Source organism: Macaca nemestrina, chromosome 8 (genome assembly GCF_043159975.1).
Source record: "Macaca nemestrina isolate mMacNem1 chromosome 8, mMacNem.hap1, whole genome shotgun sequence".
NCBI lineage: Eukaryota > Metazoa > Chordata > Mammalia > Primates > Cercopithecidae > Macaca > Macaca nemestrina.
The window spans coordinates 11,539,854-11,546,632 of NC_092132.1; positions in this window are offsets into that span (position 1 = coordinate 11,539,854).

Here is a 6,779-nt window from a genome sequence, read left to right on the forward strand (position 1 = left end):
GCCCAAAGGCACAGGGAGAGTCCATCTGTTTATTCCTCTGGGTGGTGGAAGAGGCAGGAGAGGGGGCCACGGTGAAGGGTGAGCAGACAGAGGCCCTTGACATTCAGCCCCTTACATGGCAGAACAGAGACTCTGCTAAGACAGGTCCTGCATTCAGCTCCTGCCATTGCCATTTTTTTTTTCTTGGCCTCTTGAAACACTTAGTTCCTGACCTATAAAAGGGAGGCCTGCATTCAAACAGCAAGAGCACACTGGGAAGGGGCTGTGGAGATGCTTTGTGAACCATAACAAGTGCGTCCTCAGTGACATTCCCGTTTTCTTTTGTGGCCACTGGGCTAGACACAGAAGTAGCCCCATCACTGCACCACAGACCCATGTCAGTAACGTGGAAACAGATGCATCATGGAAATGAACCAAAGATGAGTTGGGAAACCACTACTTGGTGTCTAAACAAGGCTGTGGTTCAACACAGTCCTTGAAACAATGTGGTATAGCTATGACAATTTATATTCACACACACACACACGCAATGCTCATTACATATAGCTAAAATAAAAGACAGCTCACAAGTGTCCCACTAAGATGTATGTTTTCTATATGTGTGTATTTCTTTACATACCTGCACATATGCAATACTAGAAGGGTAGTTAGGAGGTTTTATTTCTGGATGGTAACATTATGGGTGATTAATACTTGCTCTTGGCTTATCTATATGTTCTGACTGTCTTATAATGACCATATATGACTTCTGTAATAAGAAAAATAATGAAGGCTATTTTCATTTTTTAAAATTTTTATTATTATTGTTATTTGAGATGGAGTCTCACTGTGTCACCAAGGCTGGAGCGCAGTGGCACAATCTCAGCTCACTGCAACCTCTGCCCCCTGGGTACAAGTGATTCTCCTGCCTTAGCCTCCCGAGTAGCTGGGATTACAGGCATGCACCACCATGCCTGGCTAATTTTTATGTTTTTTAGTAGAGACGGGGTTTCACCGTGTTGGCCAGGCTGGCCTTAAACTCCTGACCTCATGTGATCCGCCCGCCTTGGCCTCCGAAAGTGCTGTGATTACAGGCGTGAGCCCCCGCCCCTGGCCTGAAGGCTATTTTAAAAACTAATAAGTGAACATGTCAAACCAGCAAAACTAGATTTAAACATAAACTAACAGCAGCTGCCATTTGCATATCGCTGTGTGCTTCCTCTTGAGCTGAGAATCCCCTGCAGATTTGCGTTGGCCTCACAATAGCCCTGTGAGATGAGTATGGTTTGTCCCAAGTCACAGCTGAGGAAAAGGGCCTCGGAGAGTCTGAGGGACTCACCCAAGGCCACCCAGCTAGTGACTAAAGCTGGGAGTTGTCCTCAGACCTGGCTGGCATGAAAGTCTCTTCTCTTGATCGCTTACTGATACTGTCTCCTAAAAATGGGACACCGCCCAGAAATTTCTCCAGCAGCTCCAATGTGTGCCAGCACTGCCATCCTGGGGTGAGGGCTCTGAGCAACTTTTAACTGAAACACAACTTCCTCAGTGGACGGATGGAGATGATTGTAAAACTGCCTCATGGTCACAACAAACCCTACCCTGGAAGTTGCAATGCACTAGTCACAGTTCTCAGCCATAAATACACATCTGTATCCTCATGTAATCATTGCACTAACCTTGTAAGACAGACACTAGTCTCTGCATCCAACAAATGAGTAACGTGAGCTGCAGGAGGGTTACCCCCTCTACTGGAATGAATAGTGGTCCCCAAAAACTCAGGTCCAGCTGGAGCCTCAGAATATTACCTTATTTGGAAATAGAGTATTGTAGATATAAATAGTTAAGATGAGGCCATACTGGTTTAAGGCAGTCCCTATATCCAATGGCTGATGTCTTTATATAAAAGCCACATGAAGACAGAGGCAGAAAAGAGGTGTGGTGCATCTACAAGCCAAGGAGGACCAAGCATTACCAGCAACACCAGAAGCTAGGGAAAGACAAGGAAGCGTTCTCCTGTAGAGTCTTCAGAGGGGGATAGCTGAGCCAATACCCTAATTCCAGATTCTGGCCCCCAGAACAGTAAGAGAATAAATACGTGTTGTTTTAAGCCACACAGCATCTGGTAATTTGTTCCAGTAGCTGCAGGAAACTAACACAGCCAAAAAGGAACCCAAATGGTTCTTTTTTTCCAAGATAATACATTACGATGTGGGAGATTATCCCGAAGCCTGGTAGGTTTAGGATATAGACTTCAGGGTGACCAAAGAATCAGAATAAATGCTGGTACAAGATAGGGTCACCCCTGCCAGCAGGGTCAAAAAAAGTAACGTTGAGGTTACGGTCAGTTAATAGTATAGTAATGCTGGCAGCTAGGACTGGGAGGGAAAGGAGTAGAAGGACTGCTGTAATGAGGACTGATCAGACGAAAAGGGGTGTTTGATACCGGGATGTAACTGGGGGTTTTATGTTAATAATTGTGGCAATAAAGTTAAGGGCCCCTAAAATAGAAGAGACACCTGCCAAGTGGAGCAAGAAGATGCCCAGATCCACAGAGGCTCCTGCAGGTTCTCGGTTTCCTGCTAAAGGGCGATAAACTGTTCAGCTGGTCCCAGCGCCAGCTTCTACTATTGAAGATGCGAGTAGGAGTAGAAAAGATGTGGGGAGAAGTCAGAAGTTCATATTATTTATCCGGAGGAATGCCGTGTCGGGTGCACCAATTATCAGAGGGACTAGCCAGTTGCCGAAACCCCCAATTATGATTGGTATTACCATAAAGAAGATTATGACAAATGCGTGGGTGGTAACAATAATATTGTAGATCTGATCATCTTCTAGCAGAGTTCCTGGTTGGCCTAATTCTGCTCGAATTAGAAGGCTTAAGGCGGTGCCCACTCTCCCTGCTCATGCGCGGAATAGCACGTATAGTGTTCCCACATCTTTGTGGTTAGTTGAAAACAATCAACAATTGATGAACGTAAGTGGGAAAAAGGTAAAACGACTGAGTAAGCATTAGACTGTAAATCTAAAGACAGAGGTCAAGGCCTCTTCTTACCAGCCTTGAGGTGATTTTTCGTGTTGAATCGCAAATTCAAAGGGGCAGCTTCAATCCTGCTGGGGCTTCTCCCGCCTTTCTCCCTGCAATGGCGGGAGAAGTAGATCGAAGCCAGTTGATTAGGGTGTTTAGCTGTTAACTAAATTTTCATGGGTTTGAATTCCACCAATCTAGCAACAATCTAGCAAGGGCTTAGCTTAATTAAAGTGGTTGATTTGCATTCAATTGACGCAGAATAGAGTCTTGCAGTCCTCTGGTCTGTCACAGAAATTAAGTGTAATTTACTTACTAAGGATTTAGAAGGCCCTTCGTCTTATTTAACCTAAATTTCTAAGTTAGAGTTAGTATTAATGGAGAGATGGGTAAGAGGAGGGTAGAAGAGATGATAAGTGGGGGGAAGACTAATCTGGGCTTTGTGTTTTCGAATTGTCATTTTATTTTCATATTATTAGATGTGGGGAATATTGTCACTGAGATGGAATAAGTTAGGCATATGTAAAAGTACAGGTTGAGTAGGGTTATGATAGCTATAATAGTTGGAGTAAAAAGGCTATTGTTTTTTGTAAATTCTTGGATGATGATTCATTTAGGCAGGAAAACTGTTAATGGAGGTAAACCTTCTAGGGATAGTAGAATTCATGGAATTATAGGTGTCAACCATGCTAATCTGTTTGAGGTATGAGATAGTGATAGGGTTTTGCTGCTTATAGTCAGGTTGAATGTTAGAAATGTGGTTATTAAGATAAAGTAAATAATCACGTTTAGAATGGTAATGTTTTGGTTGTAGATTAGTACTGCTATTATTCAACCCGTGTGAGTGAGTGAGGGGTAGGCTAGGATTTTATGCAGTTGTGTTTGGTTAAGTCCTCCTCAACCATCCACTATAATAGATAGGGTTGTGATAGATAGGAGGATACTCATGTTTGTTGATGGGAAAATTTGAAACACAATCGAGATAGAGCTAGTTTTTGTCATGATGGAGAACACAGCTATCATACCCAAAGTCACACAGCTCAGGGATGACAGAGCCAGGACTGGTACCCAAGTTGCCCAGCTCCAAGGTCCATCACTTCTTGCCATACTACATGCAGCAGTTGTGAAAATTAAGAGTCAATTGGATAGAATGCTTGGCCCAGTGCCTCCTACCCTATAAGCACGGCACAAGTGGTAACTGTTATTAGTCGTTAATGACGTGGAAAACGCTCATTGCCTAATTTTCAGGGGAAAACAGCATGATTTAAAACTGAGTGTGGGGTATGATCTCAACCACAATTCATGCTGCACAGAAAACTGTTTGATTGATAACAAGCCAGAGAGGGTTGCCTGTTGGTTGTGGGATTACAGAGATTTTTCTTCTTCAGATTTTACTGTTAGGTTTTTGTCTTTTTCTTTTCAGTGAACATACAGTACCTTTTCATTTCATTGTATTAGCTTTTTTAAACTCTAAAAAGTAATGCAAAAACAGTTAACAAATCCTATAATACAAGAAAAATCCATTAATAATCTCTCAACCATCCAATCAATTCCACCTACACTTCATCTCCTTAATCAGAGAAAACTCACGTAGAGACAGTAATCCATTTTATAAATTGTTGTGCAGCCTGAGTGTGCCAGGCTGGCTGCAGGGGCAGCACTGGGGTCTCAGCTGCTCTCCAGGGATGGTGGCCACCCAGAGACAGGGACTCCAGCTCAGGGGACTGAGGGAACCCTCAGCCTATGTGGTGCTGCTAGCACAGTGGACCCCTGGCAAGGGAAAAGCAGCCCCTGAGGGGCACCAACATCCAGTCTTCCAGTCCACACACGGTTACAGAGCCCCTCTTATGTGCCAGACCCTGCTGCGGAGCCACAGCAGTGACAGACTTGGTGTTTGTGGTGCTGGAGCTCATGTTCTTAGGAGACTCAGCAATTAAACAACTAAATTGAGATTCTATCAGAGGGTCATTGGTCATAAGTGCAAGAAGTAAAAAAGGAGAGAGCTGTGGCGAGTTGCATAGTGTCCCCTAGGCTCACGTCCACCCAGAACTTCAGAATGTGAACTTATTTGGAAATACAGTCTTGACCAATGTAATTAAGGTAAGAATGGAGATGAAGCCATACTGGATTAGGGTGGGCTCTGCCTCTAATGAGACAGTCCCTATAAAAGACAGAAAAAGACACACAGTGACATGGAGAAGAAGGCCATGTGAACACAGAGGCAGAGATTGGAGTGACACAGCCACAGCCAAGGGATGCCTGGCATCACCAGGAACTGGAAGAGGCAAGGAAGGTGATAGGGTTAGGCTCTGTCTGTACCCCCTCTCAAATCTCATCTTGAATTGTAATCCCCACATGTTGAGGGAGAGACCTGGTGAGAGATGATTGGATTGTGGGGGCAGTTTCCCCCATGCTGTTCTCCTGATAGTGAGTAAGTTCTCACAAGGTCTGATGGTTTAAAAGTGTTTGGCTGATCTCCCCTCTGGCTCTCTCTCCTGCTGCTATGTAAGATGTGCCTTGCTTCCCGTTTGTCTTCTGCCATGATTGTAAGTTTTCTGGGGCCTCCCCAGCCATGTGGCACTGCGAATCAGTTAAACCCTTTTCTTTATAAATCACCCAGTCTCAGGCAGTTCTTTATAGCAGTGTGAAAACAGACTAACACAGAAGGGCTCTCCCCCGGAGCTTGTGTGGAAACACAGCTCTGTTGACACCTTGATTTCCTACTTATGGCCCCTAGAACTTTGAGATAACACATTTCTGTTGTTTTAAGACCCTGTGTTTGTGGTAATTTGTTAGGGAAGCTCCAGGAAAGTAACCCAAAGGGTGAGATGACTGTGCAGCGCAGGGCAGGGTGGTGCTGTTCTATAAAGGGAAGTTGAGGAAGTCCTCACCAACAAGACCCATTTGAGCAGAGCTGCTGGAGGAGAGCGCCATCCCAGGAAAAAGACATTCCTATAGAGGAACAGCCATTGCATAGGCCATGGAGGAATGTGAGAGTGCAAGGGAGAGTTAGAAGGTGAGTTGGGAAAGTCACCAGGCCTGGGAGGAGATCCTCTAGTCCTGTGGGTGGTGCTGAGGACTTCCTTTGGGTTTGACTTTGGTGAGGGCATCAGCTCTGGAGGCTCTGAGCACGTGAACACTCTAAGCTGCCCCAGGTTTTGAGAGGATCCTTATGGCCTCAATGGGACTTTGGTGAGAAATAAAGGTGGTGTGGACCAAGCAGGTCAGGGAAGGAGGTGAAAAGTGATAGTATTCTGGATAGACATCAATGGTAGAGCTGACAAGAGTTGTTGATGAGTTGGGGTTGAATGTGAGAGAAATAGACAAGTCATGTGACTCTAAGACTTTTGACCTGATCTCCCAGATAAGTGAAGGCCCTGCTTACCCTAATGAGAAGGCTTCAGAAAAAGGAGGCTTTGGGGAGGGATCAGGGTTGCCCTGCAGTAGTGACAGCCAGTAGAGGCAGGTACTTATCTGGCCTTTGAAACCTGCATGAAGACACTTTGGTATCTCAGTTTTCACATATGGCTCTGGGCTCCAATCATCCCAGTGGCCTGGACAGGCCACCAAAGGGTCTGAAAGGCTCCTGGTGTAGTCTCCAAGCTCCATTGCTTGCCAAGCAGCCAGAGTTGTTTGAGCAACTCCTTTGCCCTCACAACTACTAGACTCTGGGCTGGGTTTAAAAAGAGGCCTGTGCACAAGTGTTGGCAAGGATGTGGAGAATTGGGAACTCTGTTGGTGGGAATGTAAAATTATAGCTGCTATAGAAAAGAGT